Source organism: Sciurus carolinensis, chromosome 3, assembly GCF_902686445.1.
Source record: "Sciurus carolinensis chromosome 3, mSciCar1.2, whole genome shotgun sequence".
Lineage (NCBI taxonomy): Eukaryota > Metazoa > Chordata > Mammalia > Rodentia > Sciuridae > Sciurus > Sciurus carolinensis.
The window spans coordinates 25,239,389-25,263,090 of record NC_062215.1 but is presented as its reverse complement, the minus strand read 5'-3'; the positions used below and the strand labels follow the sequence as shown (position 1 = coordinate 25,263,090).

General features: G+C 37.0%; 1 protein-coding gene and 1 pseudogene across 1 annotated transcript in view; one reads left to right on the top strand and one right to left on the bottom strand.

The window, feature by feature from the left end:
- The window catches only part of Znf652 (zinc finger protein 652), a 59,999-nt gene that overhangs the window by 16,188 nt on the left and 20,109 nt on the right, over nucleotides 1-23,702 (top strand). The gene's annotated exons all lie outside the window — the stretch shown is intronic.
- On the bottom strand, nucleotides 21,263-21,688 carry LOC124979996 (40S ribosomal protein S13-like; annotated as a pseudogene).

Sequence of the window (23,702 nt, the reverse complement as noted above, 5' to 3'; positions counted from 1 at the left end):
GTTTTGTGAGTGCCTCTGGGCAGAGTGTTGCTTTAGGTGTAATGAAAAAGTATAAATTTCTTTTCTTTCTCTCAGAGAGCCTGTAGTGGGAGAAATACTATTTGTAGAAAAACAAGTGCAATTCAGGATGTTGTGTGTTAGATGATAGTTCTGTGTCACAGAAGTTTAGGAGGGGTGCTGTGTGTTGTGGCGCACGCCTGTAATCCCAGTAACTTGGGGGCTGAGGCATGAGGATCACTTCAAAGGCTAGCCTTAGCAGTTTAGTGCCCCTTGGTTCAAGCCCCAGTACCAACAACAACAACAAAAAGGAAGTTTAGGAGGGGAAATCCCTTCTGTGCAGGCAGTCATACAAGAAAAAGGTGCATTGGAACTAGTTCTTAAAGGATGACTAGGATTTTATTATAGTGGCAGGGGGTTTGGAAGGCATTTTAGGTAGAAGAAAGAATGACAAAATTTTAGAGGTGGAAAGTGTCAAGGTATGCATGAGAAATCGCATAAATAGCTTGAGGATATTACGTGAGAAGGATAGGACAACTTTGGGAACCAAGATTGAAGAGGTTGGGCTCAGGTGGTAGAGGCTTTTGAATGCCTTGCTAAATTGTACTTTATTTCATTGCTTTAGAAACCACTGAAGGTTTTGTAGCTAGGGAGTACATGATCCAAATTCTGAAGATCTCTGTGTAGGGTGGTTTGAAAGAGGGAGGCAGAAAGACTGTTACAATAGTGTGGGTAGGAGGTGATGAGGGCCTGAACTGGGGCTCACGTTAGTAATTGAAATATGAAGAACAGGATAATTTCAAGAAATGAAGCTTAACTTATTGGCTCATTAAATATTGAGGTAAAGGAAAGAGAGCAGCCAGAAATGAACTTGAAGCCTGCATCCTCACTCAGAGACTGTGCTTCATTGGTTCTTCTGTAGATTTGATCATAAAATAAGAACTTAAAAATCAATAATCTCTCAGAACAGAAGAAAAGTATGTGGCATTCTTGTTTTAGAAATAATAAAATATGCAAATGTATAGTTTAAAACTGAAGATACTCGGCACTTGTTGATTCAGGGTGAAAGGAATAAACCAGAGAAGGAAGGTGGGTTTCCATTCAATGGGGAGTGGTACACTGATGTGCTGTGCTTCCGTCTGGTTTTCCAGATCATCATACTGTTAAGTGACAGCAATACAACACTGACTGGATAAGAGAATCCTTGTTAACTCATAGTACAGCAGATTTAGAGAACCATCTGACTGGTTCTTCTGCTCACCCTTAAACATATAGGTACTTTGGATAATTGTCCCTTCACTGGGCCTAGAGAGCCAAAGGTGTGTAATGTATCTGCTGGAGAAAAAGCAGCTTCAACACCAGCTCTGGCAAACTGGCTGTGCACTGGAGCAGTGTAGACCTAAAACTGCCTATGGCCAGATTTACCTGGACATTCCACATGAAGACAAGTGTTTGGTTCCATTTCATTGTCGGTCCCTGAAAAATTAAAAGATAATTAGCATCTGGGATATAATTGTTGCTACTATTTAGAATCTAATCTTAAGTGATGAGATGTGAAATATAAATTGTATAAAGAGAAAATTTAATGGAAGGTTTGTCACACTTATAACTTTCTCTGTAATTCCTTAATCATTTAAAATTACTTTAGGTTTCATTGTAGCTATTTTTTTCTCTATTGTCATAGTGTCCTATGGTTTCTAAATTATTTTTGATCTTTCAAAGGAAGTAATAATGCTTTTGGAAAAAAAAAACAACCCTTATTGTATTATAGAAATTCTCAAATATAAAAAAGTAAAATGAAAAGTGTGGACTTAGTGTACCCATTTCCCAAGTTTAACATGTCAATACATAGGGCCAGTCTTGTTCATATGGACCCACATTCACTACACTACCTACCTTACCCTGTCCCTCCCACCAACTAATTTGAAGCAACTTCAGGCATCGTATTATACTGTTTAGAAATATAAGTTTTTTAATTTAAGAAGACAACTTCAGTACTATTATTATACTAGAAAACTTTCTGAATATCATTAAATATTCAGTCAATATTTCTGTTTCTCAGTTTCACTCATAATTATTTCTTTAGTCTGTTTGAATTAGGGTCCAAAGAAAAATGATTGGTTAATGCATTTGTAAGTATCTTTAGATGTATAGGCTGGCTGTCTCATGTGCTCCCCGACCCCTTACCCTCCGCAGTTTTTTGTTGTAGAATACAGGTCATTTTTGGATAGTTTCCCACAATCTGAATTTTGCCAGTTGTATCCATAGGGTGTCATTTGACATGTTCCTTAGTTCCTTTTATTTCCTGTAAGTTGATATTTCAATTCACAGGTTTGAACAGATAATGGTTCAGTTTTTTGTTTTTTTTTTTTTGAGGCCTAGGGCACTGTTATTTTTAATAAGTAGTGTCACATGATTCTTTTGTGAGACATTGTTTCCTCTTTGTTTTGTTATAAACCTTTGGTGAACTTTGCCTAGATTTATTCCTTTATAAGGGATTGTAAAATAATATCTAATTCTGTAATTTCATCAATTACTAGCTGCAATACTTCTATAGGAAGAAATTTTCAAGCTGTGCACAGTGGCATGTACCTGTAGTCCCAGCTACTCAGGAGGCTGAGGCAGGAGGATCATTTGAGGCCAGCCTGGGCAATATAGTGAGAATTTCCTGACACACACAAAGCTACCTGCCCTCGAAGAACTTACATAGTCTCAAAGGTTTTGATTTTTAAAATTCACTTTATTTACTTAATTTTTAATTTTTTGGTACTGGGGATTGAGCCCAGGGGCACTTAATCACTGACCAGATACCCAGCCTTTTTTATTTTCTATTTTGAGACAGAGTCTCACTAAGTTGCTTAAGGCCCTTCTAAGTTGCTGAGGCTGGCTTTTAACTTGTGATCTTCCTGTCTCAGCCTCCCAAGTCTCTGGGATTACAGGTGTGGGCCCCTGTACCTGGATGTAGACATTTTGTAATCGAACTCTTTACTTAATGAAAACATCTTTGATTTTATCATATAACAGTTGTTTACCAAAATGAGATAAATGTCTAAAACAAGTTTTTTGTAGTTTAAGAAAATCTCATGTATAATAAAAATGAAGTTAAAGGTAAAACTTTAAAATGATATACATTTTACAATTGGGCATGGTAGTACATGCTGGGAGGCTGAGGTAGGAGGATCATAAGTTCAAGGTTAGCCTTGGCAAATTAGCAAGACCCTGTCTGAAAATTTTTTAAAAAGGTGGGGAGGCTGGGTGTAGTTCAGTGGTGGAGCATCCCTGAGTTCAAACCCAAGTACCCCCTCCCAAACACACACACACACACACACACACACACACACACACACACATTTTATAAGCATGTGGTCCTATAGGAACAGTAGTTTGTTTTTTTCAATCAATAGTCATCATATAATTTATGATCCATTTAGGGACATTTTTAACAGTTACTCTGGGAGAGATAGGTATAAACCAGGACTTCATCCAGCAAGAGGACTTTTGTTGTTTGAAGTGCTGGGGATCTAATCGGGACCTTGCTCTATCACAGAGCTACTTCCCCAACTCTTTTTATAAATGTTGTTTTGAACCTGGACATGCTGTAATCCTGGTAACTTGGGAAGCTGAGGCAGGAGCGTTGCAAGTTTGAGGCCAGTCTTGGCAATTTAGTGAGATCCTTAGCAACTTAGTGGGATCCTATCTCAAGAAAATAAAAAGGACTAGGGACATAGCTCAGTGGTAAAGCATCCCTGGGTTCAATCTCCAATTTTTTTTTTTTTTTTTGAGATAGTCTCGCTAAATTGCCCAGCCTGACCTCAAACTTGTGATCCCGTCTCAGCTTCCTGAGTGACTGACAGTACAGGTGTGCCATTACACCTGGCTATTTTGTGTAGATGTTAAATATTCCTTAAACTATGTTTGTATTTTTTCAACTTCCTTTCATTAGCACTTCCATCCAAGTGATCTTATACATTGGAACGTTATGAGTTTGAAGAATTTATTTATTTTTAAAGTTTAGGATTAGTTGTTTTGCTTACTATAGAAATAAAACATGTTCACTGTAAAGAAATGAGAAATGTTAGGTAAGTTCCTTACCACCACCCTCACCTCCACTTCAAAAACCTGTCCTCAGGGAGAACAGAACATAACAGTTATTTGTATGTGATGAGTTCTTGCTCTCTCAAGAGTCCTTCTGACAAGTCTCCATTAGTTTAGACAGTGGGACTTAGTTTTCTCCATTCACAAAGAGACTAATACTTATTTGACAGGAACTTTGTGATTTAGATAAATGTGTTTTTTAGAGGACAGGGTTGGGAAGAAAGGAGTGATTTCTTGGATATGTTTATGTGATCAAAACTATCTTTGAGCCAGGTGCTGTCATGTTGCACACCTGTAATCTCAGTGGCTTAGGAGGCTGAAGCAGGAGGATAGTGAGTTCAAAGCCAGTCGCAGTTATTTAGTAATTTAGGGAGGTCCTAAGCAACTCAACAAGACCCTGTCTCAAATTAAAATATAAAAAAGGACTGGGAATGTGACTCAATGGTTAAGCGCCTCTGAGTTTCAATGCCTGGTACTAAAAAAGAAAAACAAAAACAAAAACAAAAAACTATCTTTGATTACTCCAACCACATTTCTTTAAAATGTCACCAAACTCAGGCATGGTGTCACACACCTGTAGTCCCAGCAACTAAGGAGGTTGAGGCAGGAGTACTGCAAGTTCAAGGCCAGTCTCAGCAACTTAGTCCCTAAGCAATTTAGAGAGACCCTGTTTCAAAAAATAAAATAAATTGGGCCGGGATGTAACTCAGTGGTAAAACACCCCTGCATTCAATGCCTAGTACCTAAAATAAAATAAAATATTACCAAAAACTGGTATTAGAAAATTTGCATTGGTGTGAACTCATGTGAAAATGCTTTGATTTTGGAAAGGGAAAAATATTTAAAGATATTATAATAAAACTCCATATCACTAATTGAAAATTTTCTTCAACATTCATAGATGAAGGGGAATTAGACTTAGTTAAGTCCCCAGGTCTCTAGGCAATAGGTTTGGGCACATCATTGGTTTGGTTACCTTGACCACACACTGAATTTGGGTTATAACAAATTTATTTTAAAACAAAAACAAGCAAGCAAGCAAACAATACATTTACTAAGTTTTTTAACTGATTGCATCTATTTTTAGCACATATATTATGCAGAGTTGTGGTTTTCTTAGATTAACAAAGATGTATAAAAATCATCTCCACACATAAATGTTTCCTCCACCTACTCATTTGTCTGCAGGCTGGGAGTCTGTTCACTTCCTCCTGGGCTGGGTGCCTTTGCTGCTCATGGGCTCGTTTTTTAAATATTCCAGTGCGGTTAAAATCTAAATGTCTAATGTGTATAGTGTTACTAGTTATTTTATAACCTCAAAGTAACTTCTTTGGAGTTTACAGGGAGATAGTGGAATGAACATATTGTTTACTCAAAAATACGAATGGGGCTTTTGCCTTACTGAAGTATGCAGTTATTATGCAATATATAGAATGGCATTTTTGGAAAGGTGATTAAGAATTCCATGTAGAGAGCTGGCATGGTGATGCACTCCAGTAATCCCAGCTAAGGAGTCTGAAGCAGGAGAATCCCAAATTCTAGGCCAACCTGGGCAATTTAGAATATGTTACAAAATAAAATTATAAAAAGGGCTGGGGATGTAACCCTTGCCTAGCATGTGTGAGGCACTGGGTTCAATCCCCAGCAACACACACACACACACACACACACACACACACACACACAAACACACTGGATTCTGTGTGGAAGAAACTTTTGTATATTCAGATGTCTTTCTTCTGTTTCTCAGCTCAGGTATTATTGAGCAATTATTGTGCCATGGAGCAAATAGGCAAGAATAATTTTGTGTGATGAGGGTTCTTTCTCCTCACAAGTGTGTCATTAAATTGCCACACATTCTGTAATTCAGCTTTGTGTTAAAATTTTAGGATTGTGTCACCAATAACTAATGGAGACTTGTCAGTGTGATGTGTGTGTGTTCACAGGGAACGTGCTTTTCTTCCCTTTCAGTAAAGATATGTTGCAGCCAGAAAATGTATTGATCCATTGACAACCGCCCCACCCCCCCAACCCTTCACCTCTTGTCTGGCATTTAATGAAAGAAATCTTGTTCGAAAGTTGCAGATCTCTTGAGGGCAGCAAACACTACACTCAGAATGAAACTAGGTTAGTGCTTCTGCAACATGCAGTGGTTTGTATCAAAAGCTGTTTTGGTCTTAACTTTGAAATTATCCCCTACTCTTTGAAGTGGTCATATTTTGATTGGGAGTGGTTTTAAATTTTAGAATTTCCTGAAGTGAACCTAAAATGTTTTATTATTTTCTTATGTGGTTGTTGTACACAAGTTTATAGAATGCTTATCTCAAGACTACATACTTCTTTAGTAAGAACAAAGAAAAAAAATAACTTCAGATTTGAGAAAGTATTAAAGACAAAGTGTTTTAGGAGGGTATTAAAAATGGTTTTATGTAGCTAGAGTATATATCTCCTTAGCTTTTAAAATATCTGAGTTTAGTATCTGTGGCTTAGTACCTTTGAGTTTGCGTTTTAATTTTGGAATCATCTTTATATTACCAAGAGAAAACAAGGCACTTTTCCTTTACTATTTTTTACTACTTAAAAAAATATATTCATCTTTTTCCTTTTGGTTGACATGTCTTGAAGTGAGGTGGAGTTTACAGCTGTTCCTTTATCACAATCTTTCTTCTACATATAAGTTTTGAAACCTTAAAAGTAATCTCCTATTTTAATGAATTCCAAAATATTTTTCTGCAATGGAGTTGTATAACAAGAAATGATCCTTCCCTTTTACATTTAAACTCTTTAAAACCAAACTCATACATTTTCTCTATTTTGTATCCTTCTTCCTCTGCCGATCATCAGCTTCTGTCATGTCCTCACCACACTGGAGCCCAGCAGGTTAAGTGGGCCCAGAGGGCAACCCTGACCCTTCTGCTAACTAAAGGAAGACATCCATTCTCCCAGGGAGAAGAGGCTAGTAAGACAAAGGGACCTTCATATTAAGGAATTATTCTGGTACTAAATTTGATGGTTATTTTTTTTCCTCTCTTCCCATTGTTTAGCAGTATTTGAAACAGGTGACCAATTCTTTCATGAAAATTAAAAACATTTTTTTTGTTTCAGTTGCTTGTCTTCTTTGCTCTACAATTTAGTGCTTTTATTTGACCTCACTGTTAATTTCTTCTTTCTTTTTTGGTAGCTATTTCTCCTCTGTTCTTGGAGTACACTCCAAGAAGGTCTTCTGCCCTTTTCTCAATTTACCTGCCTTCCCAGTTCCCAAATATAATTTTTTTTTCTGTATGCTGATGTCTCCCCTGTACAGATACTGTTCAGCTTATAGTGGGGGGTTAGGTCCTGATGAACCCACTGTAGATTGAAAATATCTTAAGCAAAACTGCATTTAATGTACCTCATTTACTGAGCATCACTGTTTAGCAACATAGGATTGTGTCGTTACCCTTTGTGGTTGTGTGGGAGCTGGGAGCTGCAGCTTGCTGTTGTTGCCCAGCATTGCAAGAGAGTATTGTCTGCATACCGATAGCCCAGAGAAAGATCAAATTTCAAAATATTTTTTTTCTTTTTTTGGTGCAATGAATTGAACTCAGGACCTTGTGCATGCTAGGCAAATGCTTTACCACTGGACTATATCTCCAATGAAATATATTTCTAATGAATTTGTATTACTTTTGTACCATTATAAAGTTGAAAAATCTTAAATTATCTTTAACCATCAGAATATAACTATAGTCCTGATTAGGCTCTTTCCTGATTAGGAGACTCTTCAGTTGACTACTTGACAACTCTACATAAATGTCTAATTTGCATCTCAAGCATTATCATATAAATTAGGATGCTTTGGAACCAAATAATAGAAAATACAACTAAAATTGATTTGAAAACAGGAAAATTTATCCTTACCAGTCACAAGATGACTAGTCTAGGATTGGTTTAAGTCTGTGGTTTAGCAACATAATTTGGGACTCATTCCTTCTACCTTTCTGCTCTGCCAGCTTGAACATGTCTGCCTTGTTCTTTAGTCACCTCTCATCATGGGTGCAAGATGACATCCAGCAGAAGGTCATAGTTGCCTCTTCCATTGCTTCTGAAGAGTTAAGAAAGATTTCTCAGAAGCTTCCCAGCAGATCCACTTAAATTCCATTATCCAGAACTTGGTAATGGGCCACCTCTAAATCAGCCACTAGCAAGGGGAATGTGTACATACAAACAATTTTCATACAAAATGGAATGATAATTATAATAGAGGTAGAACAGTAGAGTGGAAATGCACACTCCACTGTTCTATAGGGGAAAGGTGACAGGAATTGGGGAATTTCACAAAGACCTTGCAGGACAGGTGGTGTTTGAACTGAATATTAAAAGATTAGTGAAATTCAGTTATTAGGAAGTAACGTAAGGGTCAAAGGGGCAGAATATACTAATGACTGGTGTATAGAAATTGTATGACATGTTTGGGAAACACTGCATATGTTCTTAAGGCTGGTACTTGGGATCTGTGGAGGGAGGAAGAGAAATGATGTTAAAAAGGTAAGGTGAGGACCCTTTAAATAATCATGTGCGACCTTTTGAAAAAATTCAGCATTTGTTTTATTTGGTAATTGTGATTGTGTGTGTGTGTGTGTGTGTGTGTGTGTGTGTGTGTGTGTGTAAAGCCTTGTTTACCCACCAACTTTTAAGATTGTGATGTAAGGTGAATGCAATAATTATTGGAAGGAATAAATAAGAAACATCTCCTTATATTAGATTCTTTGAACTTTACATTTAGATGATAGTCAAAGCTTATGAATGGATAGAGTATAGGAATTGAACAGAAAATGTTTACTGTATAAACCTGTTTTATCTATAAACCTCACCTTTATATCAGAAAAGAGTAAATAATCAGTTTCTCTATTTGGGGGAAAAAAACATGGGCATTTACATACAAGTCCCTATCTGAGTAGTATCAGTTTTAATAACACAGAGTCCCATCAGTTCTAAGACTGTGATATTGTAAATGTCCCATGAAGATTCATTAACTATAGCTCAGTATAGCTAGGGTAACAACCGAAACCCCAGTAATCAACCTCTTCTCTATGTTCAACTATACTTCCTGAAAGGGTGGCAGGATCAATTGGATCAGTTTACCAGCACCCAGGTTGAACACCTCTATTTGGTACAGTTTTGCTCAGTGTTGCCTATAGAGTAGTTAGGCACATTTGCCCTTTATTTTGATACAGTATGACAGTGTTATGAGACTTTATTTCATACATCCTATTATGACTTGGTTTTTAAAAAAGGAACCATTAAAGAAAGGTGGTAAGTGGATATGGCAGGTATCTGAGGCTTCTTGAATTTCTTCTATGTCCTATTTGGTACCTGATTTTAATGCTACCTTTTTTTTTTTTTTTTTTTTTTTTTGGCACTGGGTATTGAACCCATGGCCTTGCACATGCTAGATAAGTGCTCTACCAACTGAGCTATATCCCCAGTCCAGGGCTCCACAATTTGTACTGATTATTGGTGACTAATCTCCTGCCTATTTCATCTGGTCACCTATTGCCACATAGGTAATTCCCAATCTGTCAATGTTAAGAGCTATGACATACACTTCCTCCTTACCTCATTCCACCCTGCCATACTTTCTTTTCTTGGTTAGACTGTAAAGTGTTACCACATTTCCATTTCTTTGAGAACACAAAAATTAGCTTATGAATAATCTCAGTTTGGGGACACCTGAGTAAAGGGAATATAGTCTTGAAAAAAAATTGAACCCTACTGGAATTGAGCCTACAACCTTAGCCACAGAATAGGTAAGTTTTTCTAAAAACAACATTGGGTCTACCACACTTTCTTAGCAAGAAGAGAGAACTGACCACACTTAACCCCATTTCTTGGGTGATTTCATTCATCTTCTGCCTTAATTGGAAGGCATTTGAGAGCCAAGTATGGTGGCACATGTCTGTAATCCCAGCAACTTGGGAAGCTGAGGCATGAGGATCACAAGTTTCAGGCTAGCCAGGGCATCTTAGTGACACCCTATCTCAAAATAAAAAGGAGCATTAAATATCAGTGATGGAAGGGAATTCCTTAAGCTATGGTTGAAAAAACTGAAGGCTAGAAAGGGAACCTGCCAAGCATTAAGGAAGAGCCCCAAATAGAGCCCATCTAGATGCTCTAAATCCCCACACTGACGTTATTTTTCCTTCTGCCTCATTGCATCACAGCTGTTTGGGCCTAGTTTGTACTTTATGAAATATCCAGTGAGTCAAGATGTCATATTTATATAAAATACCAGTTTATTTCTGCGTAATCTAACTGCTTCAGATCACCTTTGGACTGTTAACTGTCCAGTTTGTTTTGTTTTATATATTTCTTTTTTTTTTTTTTTTTTTTTTTTGCGGTGCTGGAGATTGAACCCAGGGCCTTGTGCTTGCGAAGCAGGCACTCTACCAACTGAGCTATCTCCCCAGCCCTGTTTTATATATTTCTATTGAGATATAATTCACATGCCATAAAACTTATCCATTTAAAAAGTTTGCAGGTTTTGTGTGTATTCACAAGATGGTACAACTCTCACCAGTATTTAATTCCAGAACATTTAATTGCCTCCCAAAGAAACCTAGAACCCATTAGCAGTTGCTCACTATACCTCCCTGGCCCCTAGCCTCTGTTAATATCACTGATTTACTTCTGTCTCTGTGGATTTGTTTATTCTGGTCATTTCATGTAGTAGAATCATACAATTTTGTGGTCTTTTGCGTCTGGCTTTTTTTACTTATTGTTTTTAGGGCTTGGCCATGTCATACCATGCATCAGTACTTAATTCCTTTTTATGGCTAATAGTATTCAATTGTATAGTTATACATATGTGTATTTGGATTGTTTTTACTTTTTGCCTATTATGTGAACTTGTATGTTGAAGTTTTTGTATGAATTTATAGTACATCTTCAGATCTCTTGGGTATATGCCTAGAATTGGAATTGCTGGATCATCTGGTAGCTTTACCTCCTTGAGGAGCTGCCGACTTTTCCAATGTGTATCATTTTATATTCCCACAAGTAATGTATGAGGCTTCAAATTTTTCTACATTCTTGCCAATACTTGTTATTTTACAATACTTTATTACAGCCATCCTAGTAGGTAGGAAACAGTATCTCATTGTGATTTTGATTTACATTTTTCTAATGACTACTGATATCGAGATCTTTTTCTTTTCTTTTTTAAATTTAGTTTTATTGTAAACAAATGGGATACATGTCGTTTCTGTTTGTCCATTAAGTAAAGGCATACCATTTGTGTAATCATACATTTACATAAGGTAATAGTGTTTGATTCATTCTGTTATTTTTTCTCCCCCACCACCCCTCACACCCCTCTTTTCCCTCTATACAGTCCCTCCTTCCTCCATTCTTCCCCCCTCCCACCCCCATTATGTGTCATCATCGGCTTATCAGCGAGATCATTTGTCTTTTGGTTTTTTGAGTTTGGCTTATCTCACTTAGCATGATATTCTCCAATTTCATCCATTTGCCTGCAGATGCCATAATTTTATTATTATTTATGGCTGAGTAATATTCCCTTGTGTGTGTGTGTGTGTGTGTATGTATGTGTATATATATATATATATATATATATATATATATATATACACCACAGTTTCTTTATCCATTCATCAATTGAAGGACATCTAGGTTGGTTCCACAATCTGGCTATTATGAATTGAGCAGCTATGAACATTGATGTGGCTGCATGATATCAAGATCTTTTCCTATACTTTTGGCTATTTGTGTATCATCTTGGGAGAAATGTCTATTCACATCCATTCCTCATTTTAATCTAGATACTAATGTCTAGATATTAGATGCTTTTCGGATCATCTAATGCTGCTGGGCAGGTTATGTTTCAGTTTTTTCAGCCATGAGAGATTTATTCCTTAGGGGATTCATTCCTTAAGGAATTCCCTCTACCATTGACATTTTTTTAAGGAAATAAATTTTTTTTCTCTGAAAAACAGATTTTTTTTCTCTTTTTTTTGACAGTGATAAATATTTAAAAATTTTTTCATACATGTATACAGGGTAATATTGTCTGTCTCAATCTGCTATCCCTCCCATCTCCACTTGCTCCACCCCTCCCCTCACTTCCCTCTGTACCATCCAAAGTTCATTCTTCCCTACCCACTCACCACTATGGGTCAGCATCCACTTATCAGAGAAAACATTCAGCCTTTGGTTTTTTGGGATTGACTTATTTCACTTAGCATAATATTCTCCAGTTCCATCCATTTACATGCAAATGCTATAATTTCACTCTTCTTTAAGGCTGAGTAATATTCCATTGCACCACTGTCATTTAATGCTCTACAATTTATGCAGATTTTTTGGTGACTAATTTGCCTAACTCATTTGGTCACCTATTGCCACAGTTTGTAAAAATAATTTACAAAGAATTTTCCCCATTCTGTGTATTGTCTCTACTTTGTTGATAGTGCTCTTTGGTACACAAATGTTTTAATTTTATAACGTCCAATTTACTTATATTTTTCTTTGGTAACTTGTGGATATTCATTTTTAAAACTTCTCTTTCTTCCCAGTCTTTTCCTTTCTACAACCTCATATTTATTGTGCAGTAGTGTTTGCAACAAACTTAAATTACATGACCCTCTGATCTGCCATCCATAATATATAATTTCTTTAGGAAAGATCTTCTCAAATCGGGGAGGAGAAGGGAGCCAGCACTGAAAGCCTCCTCTGTAACACAGGAAGTGGGCCTGTGGGATCCGTTAAACCTTCCCAACAGCCCTTAGAGGTGTAGGCACTCATATTCAAGTTTTACAGGGGAATACTGTAAGATTTAGTTGGTCTGTCCAAGGTCATAGACCTGGTTAAGTAGTATATTGGAATTCATGCTAATCTCTGAGGCTCTATCATGCTTCCTCCCTAAAATTAGAGCCGGATAGCATCTGTAAGCCTTGTATAGACATTCCTGTTTATGGCTGCAAGCTTAATCTTTTATTCTATTAATTCATTTCTTACCATATATGTGCTGTAGAGATACAGAGAATAGGGTAGGGAGAGAAGGGAAAATTTCAGTTTACAAACTTCATTTAAATATATATTATAAATAAGGAGCAGCCTGGATTTTGGGTCTCCTAGAGAATTCATGGGTGGGTTTCTGGAAGTGGGCAAACTCCTGGAAATAGCATTAAAATTTTGAGTTCATTTGTGCGAAGGGATTTGTAATTATTTTTTCCTTTTTTCTTTTTTCTTTTTTTTTTTTTTTTTTTTTTGTACTGGGTATTGAACCTAGGGACTCTGTACTACTGAGTCACAACTCTACCTCTTTAAAGTAATTTTTTTTTTTTTAAATTTTGAGACAGGGTCTCACCAAGTTGCCCAAACTAGCCTCATATTTGCCATCCTCCTGTTTTCCGAGTCACTGGAATTACAGGCATGTGCCACTGTGCCTGGCTGAGAATTTGTAATTTTCAGAAGAATCTTCAAAGTTTTTAAGAATTGCTGCTAAGGAAAGGAATGTACAACCTTGCTGGAAAGAAAATGCAGGTGGTGTGTTAGCAATTTGTCTTTTTCTATTGGCCGTGTTTTGGGTTTGAGTTAAATCTTCACATCTGGTTTCAAGTATTTTTGTTTTAGATTTTTTTTTTTTTTCTTTTTGCAGAGGTGGGTACCAGGGATTGAACTCAGGGGCACTCAACCACTGAACCACATCCCCAGCCCTATTTTGTATTTTATTTAGAGACAGGTTCTTAATAAGTCGCTTAGTACCTCGCCATTGCTGAAGCTGGGTTTGAACATGTGATCCTTCTGCCTTAGTCTTCCAAGCCTCTGGGCTTATAGGCCTGCACCACCATGCCTAGCTTGTTTTAGACTATTTATGTATACCTGTTGACTTAAGACTATTTAAGAAATATCAAAACTTTCTTTGTTAGTGAAAAGTAATAACAATTCTTTGTCTTTGGGTAGATCAAATATATTAAATTCCAACATTTCTTGATGTGATTCATACATCTAAATTATTTGTGATTTTTAAAATTTTTGCAGTATATAGGAATATAATGAGGACATTTCTTAGAGTTATTTTCATTTTCTGCATGAGCTTTCAATTCAGGTTTCTGATGATCCAGTCAAGATTGACGCCTGTCTTGAGAGGTTAAGTGATAGACAGCCAGAGTGTGAACATCTGTACCTGTACCTGATGAATACATTTCAGTTCTACCCAAGGGTAGTTCTACCTCTCAGAGTTTAAGAAAAGGAAGTGTCACAGGCCTTTTAAGTCTCTGTTTTTTCTTATTAAAACTAATAGGCAGAATATCGGTTAATAATGATCAAGGAACTCACACATTGGGCTGGGGCTGGGGCTCAGCCATGGAGCACTTGCCTCACATACGTGAGGCACTGGGTTTGCTCCTTAGCACCACATAAAGATAAATAAAATAAAGGTATTGTGTTCATCTACAATTAAAATTATTTTTAAAAAATATTAAATAAAAAGGGAACTCACACATTAACCATTTTGAAATGAACTACTGTATTAAATAATTTCATTCCTACCAGGCATAGTGGCATATGCCTGTAATCCCAGTGACTCAGGAAGCTGAGGAGGAAGGATTGCAAGTTTGAGGCCAGCCTTAGCAAATTAGTGAGACCCTGTCTCAAAATTTAAAAAGGGGAGGCCTAGAAATGTAGCTCAATGGTAAAGTGATTCTGGGTTCAATCCCCAATGCAAAAAAAAGCAAATAATCTCAATCTAGAAAACAACCTTTGGTCATAGCTAGAATGAGCTCTCTCAAGATTATGTGTTTTGCCTGGCACAGTGGCTCACACCTGTAATCCCAGCTGCTCAGGAGGCTGAGGCAGGAGGATCACGAGTTCAAAGCCAGCCTCTGCAACTTGGCAAGACCCAGTCTCAAAATATAAAAAAAGGGCTGGGGATGTGGCTCAGAGGCTAAGTGCCCCTGAGTTCAATCCCCAGACCAAAAAAAAAAAATTATGTGTTTTGTAGATATGTACTGGTGGTTTTTTAAAAAAAATTATTGTGAATTATAATTATACATAATAGTGGGGTTTATTATGCCATATTTGTACATGCACATAATTTAATGAGTCTCATTTCACATTCCCTTCCCTTTCCTTCCTCTCCTTCCGCAGATCCACTTTCTCTATTCTACTCATCTCCCTTTATTATTATTGTTGTTGTTTTTAAGGGTACTGAGTTTTATTTAAGCCAGGACATAGATAGATTTTAGTGGAAAAGATCACAGTAATATACACAAAACATTACCTTCCTTTAAAAAACAGCTCCTTTGTTTAAGTTACATTTCTACTCAAAGATGATGTTTGTGTGAATAGAATTGAATAATGGAAAATGTTTTGAAATGCATTGTGATCATGTAGGTCGTGCAGTGTAGCTTAATGGTTGCTTTCATTTTGGGGTGGGGCAGGGCGTTAGTGAAAGTTAGGTTGCTTAGACTATGTCATTAGTAACACACACAGTTTTGTTGTTTTGCATGGAAATGTGGAGATTGTTGATGGTTGATAGCAATTAGGTAGTACCTAGGAGGAGCTCCTTGCTTACCCTCTTTGGTCTCCGCACTTGCATATTGTCAAGGAAACACAATAGCAGCCTCATTTAAATGCACATGTAAAAAGCTACACTGAAATTTTATTTTTATGAAAGCTTTGTCTGAAACTGAAGGTGACAGGCATTTCCCAATTCCATTTCTTATAGAGAATGATTAAATGGACTGCTTAAAAATAATTGTTTGACATTAAATTTTTATTGGATGAAATTATCTTAAAATTAGTTGTTTTCAACCATTTATTGTAGGCATCTAAGAATATAATGCTTATCTGAAATATGGCCCAGTATTATATGTCATTTGAGGATTTTGTTTGTTGTAAAGTAGATTTGTGCACGTTAGTGTTGGTAGCTTTCCTAGCATTTTCCAGGTTGATATTGTGAACACCTTTGGAAATGAAGAACATGTTAAATAATGCCCCTGCTCCTGTGACATAGAACCTTTAGGCAGTATAAATTTTGTTTCTATAACTTCTACTTTACAGAACATGTTCAAAACCCACAAATTTATTTAGGTTTTATACATTTGAAAACTTATCCCGTTTGTTGCAAAATGAACTAAAACACAATTTAAATTTTAAGTCCTCAATTGTCAAAAGTAAGCCAGGCATGGTAGTACATGCTTCTAATCCCAGCTACTTGGGAAGCTGAGGCCAGCCTTCGCAACTTAGCTAGACCCTGTATCAAAATAAAAGAGTTGGGCATGTAGCTCAGTGGTAGACTGCCCCTGGGTCCAGTTGCCAGTACCACACACATGCACACTTGCAAATAAAGTGATTACTATGAAAAACAAACTGCAAGTGGATCAAATTGAAAATTGACTTGTATCCATGTGAACCAATCTTGACACTCAGGGCATTCAGATGGGAGGGATGAATTCCACTAGCTGAGGATAAAATTTAGTGTACTAGTCTAGATTTTTTCAAACTTTGTTATTTAGTTTTGTTTAAAATCTAAGTGGATCTTTTAAGATGCTTGCTTAACACTAACTCAGCAGAGAGTGTGGTAAACTGAGAGTAGGAGTCAGAAAATTGCAAGTCTAGCACTTGCTTCATCACTTGCCAGCGACAACAGTGGGAAAATTGTTAAACTGAGCCTCAGCTATGAACAGAAACAACAGTCCAAGTCATTGTAGGGCAGTGATACTTAAGGAAGTAAAATTCTATGAGGTTTCATTCCTGTCATTTACTTGTGGTTCTTGTATGCAACATGCCTACCTCCCTTCTCCATCTGTCTCACTTCTGCTTGTCCTTCAAGACTAGCTCCATCTTTGTTCATTCCTGAGATTTCCACTGACAGGTTCACTACTTTTTAAAATTTTTATCATTTATTTATTTATTTATTTTTGGTACCAGGGATTGAACTCAGGGGCACTTAGCCTCTGAGCCACATCTCCAGCACTTTTTTTATGCTTTGAGACTGGGTCTTGTACTGACGATATAGCCCATCACGTAGAGTGCCTGACTCGCATGCTGGAGGCCCAGGTTCGAGTCCCCAAGACAGTGGGATTGTGGAAAAAACAAACGAGACTGGGTCTTGCTAATTTGCTGAGGCTGGCTTTGAACTTGCAATCCTTCTTCCTCAGCCTCCTAAACTGCTGGGATTACAGGCATGGGCCACTGCACCTGGCAAGTTCACTATCTTTAATCACCTCATTTTCTGCACTGCCAACATAATTATATGGAGAGGTGTGTTTATTTGACAAACACTTAGAATAGTGCTTGCTGTTGCTGAGTACTCACAAGCATTTAGACCAATAATAATGCTATGAGGTAGATAATGTTAATATCTTCTTTTTGTAGATGCAGAAAATAAGACATACATAGGTTAAGTAATTTGCCTACACTCATCCCATTACTAGTAAGTGCTGGAGCCAGATTTCCTTTTCCAGCGCTGAGGATCAAATCCAAGGCCTTGCACATGTTAGACAAGTACTCTGCCACTGAGCTACCAGGAGCCAGATTTATGCAAGCAGTCTTGCTTCAGAGTTTTTGCTCTTAACTGCTTTGCTGTTTTCTTGTCTGTCCCCACATAGACCTTTGATCACTTTGATGATGGTTCTGACTCCTATAATTCCTAACACATAGTAGACAGTTAATAAATAGTTAACAAATATGTGATAAATGTGGTTTATCACATTTATAAACCATATCACATAAATGCAAATTGTTAGAATCCCTGTATGAATTTTATAAATCAGAGAGTAGAGTTTACCAAGCTTCTCAATTTTGCAGTTTATTCCTTTGGCTCCCATTTTTCAGGTTGGTAGACTACTAAAGTATAGCTTAGTAAAATTCAATGATTGACTACCAAAAATTGAATTAGAAATGAACCCTAGTGCAGGAGTGGTGGCACATAACTGTAATCCCAGTGACTCCTGAGGCTAAAACAGGAGAGTCACAAATTTGAGGCCAGGCAGGGCGACTTAGCGAGACCCTGTCTCAAAATAAATAAATAAATAAATAAATATTAAAAATTGAAAGGACTGAGGAGGTATCTCAGTGTTTAAATAAAGCACTCCTGCTTTCGATCCCCAGTGTCATACAAAATAAAATGAAATTACACAGCAGTTTAGCATCTTAAGTAGTTAATCTTCCAATATATACCATAAGGTGTACTGAAAAGTTTCATATTATTAAAGATTATGTTTAAGGAAAAAAACAGATCAGTGTGAGATTTCATTCATTTCAGACACGTACTATATTAAGAAAAAAAAAATCAAACTTTTACTGTGGACCTGAGCATTAAACTCAGTAGCAGGAAAACTAAATATTTCTCTCATAAGAACACATTCTTATTTTTAAAAAGTTAAAAAAATTAGAATTCAGATATTTTAAATTGTCTTTTAGTCAATACTGATATATCACAGGATTTAGTAGAAAATGGTTCATGCTTACTTTGTGTGTGTGTGTGTGTGTGTGTGTGTGTGTGTGTGTGTGTTAAATACAGGAGCATTCCACTGCTTTGCCACATCCATACCCTTTTTTTTTTTTTTTTTTTTTTTTTTTTTTTTTTTGTTACCATGGATTGAATCCAGGGTCACTTGACCACTGAGCCACATCCCTAGCCCTTTTTTTATATTTTATTTTGAGACAGGGTCTTGTTGAGTTGCTTAGGGCCTCACTACATTGCTGTGGCCGCTTTGAACTTGTGATCCTCCTGCCTCAGCCTCCCAAGCCACTGGGATTACAGGCATGCGCCAACTGCCCTTTTTATTTTTTATTTTGAGACAGGATCTCACTAAGTTGCCCAGGCTGACTTTGAACCTTCTTTCTCAGACTCCCAGAGTCACTGGGATTACAGGTGCATACCACTGGGCCTGGCTTGTGCTTATATTGTATTGTCCTAATTTCTGCCATTGTCTTACTTTTCTACTTCTATTTTCTTCTACTTTAATTTCTTTACTTTTTAAAAAATATATTCTATCTTGCCTAATTGTATATTTTTCTTATTGTTTGTGTGTGTGTGTGTGTGTGTGTGTGTGTGTGTGTGTGTGTGTTTCCCAAAAATGTACTAAAATATGCTGGGAATGTAGTTCACTGGGAACTCACCTAGCATGAAGCCCTGAGTTTGATCCCCTAGCATGAAACAAAAAACAATAAAAACCAGATGTGGTGGTGCACGTCTGTAAACCCAGCTGCTCGGGAGGCTGAGGTAGGAGGATCACGAGTTCAAAGCCAGTTTCGGTCATTTAATGAGGCCCTAAGCAACTTAGCAGGACCCTATCTCAAAAAGGACTGGGATGTGACCCAGTGGTTAAATGCCCGTGTTCAATCCCTCAATCCCTGGAACCAAAAAGAAAAAAAAGAAAAAATATTTTAAAAGATGTGCTTAAATATGTCTTTAATTGTTTGCTGTTATATAATTCAACTCCTAAAATACAACTCTAATCAAATTAGTTGTTTCTTTAAAAACCTCTCTTTCTCTTTCTCTCTCTCTCTCTCTCTCTCTCTCTTCTCTCTCTCTCTCTCCTCTCTCTCTCTCTCTCTCTTGTGGTGTGTATATGTGGTATTAGGAATTGATCCCAGGGGTGCTTTACCACTGAGATACAGTGGTAGCCCCTTTTGAAAAATTTTATTTTGAGACAGGGTCTCACTAAGTTGCTGAGGCTGTCCTTGAACTTACCGTCCTAACTGCCTCAGCCTCCAGAGTCTCTGGTATTACAGGGGTGCACCACTGTGCCTGGTGCTGGTGTTTTTATCTTGACATCCATAGTAATTTAAGACTCTTTAGCCTAGACTTAAAGGTCTTAAAGCAGTAACTCGCTTTTTCTTTTTTTTCTTTGAGGTGCTGGGGATGGAACCTAGGACCTTATGCATGCTAGGCAAGTGTTTTACCAGTGAGCTGCATTCTCAGCCCCAATAACTTGCCATCTCTCCTTTCTATAAGCCCTGTATTGTAGAAAACTAAACAACTTAAACTGCCTTTGTTCAGGAATGTCCTGCACCATTATGTCATTCTGATTTTTCCTTACTAGAAATGAACTTGTTTGCTTTCTTTTCTGCCCATGTAAAACATACCTATCCTTCAAAGTGTTTCTGAAATGTACTATTCTTCATAAATTTTTTTCAGATTTCCCCTAAATACATGTTACTTCTCTTTTATAAAATTTCAGATTGCTTTATACCATTTGTTTTGCATGTGGTAGATGTTAAATAATAATTTGACCATCTAGAGATGTTGAAAATAGTTGTCATTTGGCAAATGTGTCACTAACAAACTTTCCTAATGTGGAGAATAAAGTGAGAAGTCTTCTGCAAAAGTAGCAAAACTTTGAGTATAAAGCATCAGACCATTGGCCTGGAGTTGTGGCTCAGTGGTAGAGCTCTTGCCTAGCATGTGTGAGGCACTGGGTTTGATCCTCAGCATCACATAAAAATAAATAAAGGGAATTGGAAACAATCCCTTTATTTTATTATATATTTTTATTGTCTAAAACTAAGAAAAAAAATTATTTAAAAAGCATCAGACCATTTTATTACAACACACAGTGTCACCCTTTCTTCCTTCCTAGTGGATCATTCTTTTTGGAAGAACTCTGCTGATAGGCATTTATTTTCCCCTCCTTGCTCCTTTCAGTTTCTTTATAACTTTAGTTTTGGCCTGCTCCTGATGGATATTTGTGTAGAAACTCATTCAGCAGGACCAGGTTCTGGCAGCGCAGGGGTGGTTCAAGCTTTGAAAACGGATCAATGGGGGTTGTGGTTCAGTGGTAGAGTGCTTGCCTAGCATGTGTGAGGCACTGGGTTTGATTCTCAGCAACCCATATAAGTAAATAAAATAAAGGTCCACTGACAACTAAAGAAAAAAAGAATCAGTAGGGGATTGATTGGTTTGGAAGCAAATGGAGTAAACAGAAGTAGCAGATTGATATGACTTACCAGGTTGCCCTTCCAACTTGGAAACACTAGTCCTAAACATAATCTTTGTAAAGTACAAGGAGGATGCTTAGGTACATATTTTATTAAGGGAAAAAAAACCTTGAATTTGTAAGAAATTAATTATTAAAGCTTTCCAGGAAACAAAATTTTGTTTCTCTTTAATTTTTTTTTAGTTGAACAATGATTTTATTGCTTGAATACATAAACAAATTTATGCCACCAGAGCAGAGGCTTGGATGACTCATATTTCCAATTCAGGGAGAGGACCTACTTGATCTTATAATATGGGGCCAGTTGGTGAATGCAGCTCTCTGCCAGAATCAGATAGAATTTAGCATCCTATTCCTCTCAAGATGCCTTGGAACAGCAATTGCTTTCTTAATTAAATGGTAGAGATCTTTAGGAAGATCAGGAGTAAGTCCTTTGGACTTAAGAATTCTCAAGATTTTATTGCTGGTTGTAAATGCTGTGCAACATAATGTAAACCCTCAGGATCACACCAATTTGTGACTGCATCAGACTCTTTTTAGTCAGTTTGTAAATCTGCTCCTTCACGTCATCAGATGTCAACTTTAGCTTGGTGGGGACGCTGATAGGGCAGAGCTAACTGGCACAGGTCCTTCCCAGGAGCATGCATGTGTAATGGCATCTCCAGCCTTCTTTAATTTTTTTTTTTTTTTTTTTTTTTTGAGAGAGGGTCTCACTAAGTTGCTTAGGGCCTTGCAAAGTTGGTGACGCTGTCCTTAAACTTGAGATCCTCCTGCGTCAGCCTCCCAAGTTGCATGTGCCATTGTGCCTGGCATCAAGTAAACCTTCTTGAAGACTATACACTTAATTTTTAGACTACTAAAAAAAAAAATGGTATCGAAAAGAGCACATTCTGAGAAACATTATTTTACTCTTTATAATATACTGTTGAGTTTTTTTTTTTTTTTCTTAAAATTGTATTTTCTTCCCAATAGTTGGCCAAGCTTTTAGAGTGCCAGGATTAATTGCTTCTCAATTTTTATACCCACATTTTACACACCACATTCCCTCACATCCCCCAAGATGTTTACATTAATTATAGCAAGACACAAGACTTGAACCACTTTATTTTGGAATTAATGTTATGATACTGTAGAGGATCTGTAAGAACAGGTGAACATGCTTTGTTTAATGCCTTTATAAGATGAGTTTAAACATCATTAAACAACTCCTAATATCAGTGAGGGTTATTTCTTAATTGCTTTCTCTACTAGCAAGTCTTAGAGCTCGATATATTCACTTAGAGTCTCATAAAAAAACAAATTAAGATGATCTGTAGTAAGTGGGACTGAGAATACATTGAGAAAGTAGGATCATGGAAAATGGAAGGTCCTAATTTCCCTAATGTGTTTTTGGTCTTATAAAGTTATTGTGTTCTTAGGAGATATTTTAAGTTTTCTGGAAAGAGAATAAAGGAATATTACCACCAAAACTTAGATAGGGAAAAGACACCAAAATCAAATGAAGAAAGTGAAACGTGAATAGAATGTACATGTGTGTTTTGATGTGAATCCTTAGACTGCATCTTTTATTGTCACTGATTTATTCATGCTGTTTGAGTTTTTCTGATGTGAATAGTAGTGAGATGTTTCAGGTACATGTGGGAATGCATATAGGCACTCATCACTTAGAATAAAGCACTTTAATTAGAATTTTTAGTAGAAATGAGTCTTATTACTTATTATCATCTCATTTATTTTGTTTTTTTGTTGGTGGCACTGGGGCTTGAACCCAGTTCTACCACTGAACTATATCCCTAGTCTTTTTTTTTTTTTTTTTTTTTGAAAGAGTGTCTCACTAAGTTGCTGAGGCTGGCCTCAAACTTCCATCCCCCTGTCTCAGCTTTCTGAGTAACTGGGATTACAGATGTGTATACCCACACCCAGCTATTATCATCTCACTTATTAAGAAAGGATTTCCATGTGAGTTCAGCCCTTTATATTTCTAATTTTTAACCTCGTGCATATTAATTCCATTGTCTCTGCTGTCTGGCTTAAGACAAGGACAATTAATGTATGTTATCATGTGTATATGTGCACAAGGAATATGTAAGCTAGGTCGTGCTGTGGTCACAATCATGACCTCGCTAATGAGGTCCAATCTGAGTGGCTTGAAACAATGAAGGATTTCTTTCTCACACTATATCACTAGATCAGGGGAGCTCTGCTTTTATCATTGCGCAGTGATGCAGGCAATGAACCAGTTGTAATCTTTTTATATATTAGCAATTAAATACAGTAGCTCAAAAGTGACTAACATTAACTGAGTTAAAAAAAAAAATAACACCCATAACTAGTCATGTAGCCCCATGTAACTTGAGCAAGGCCAGGAAGCACAGTACCGCCTGTGCCGGGGAGACAGACAGCTGAAAGTACTTGCTGAATAGCACATCTATCATAGTCCATCTTTTTGGTTGTCAGATATTTGGTCTACTTTCTCTTAAAGCTAAAACATACTTCTTCTCCAAAGTTTGGTACCTCAGCTTCCTATGCAATCATGGCATCAAGCTCAAAATCCAGAATCACAGAATTATGCAAGAGTATGGTGCTTAGTGGTCTGCTTATGAGGAGATGATGCATAGTAGATTCTTCATTGAGTGCAGATGTTGCTCTTCTTGATCCAGA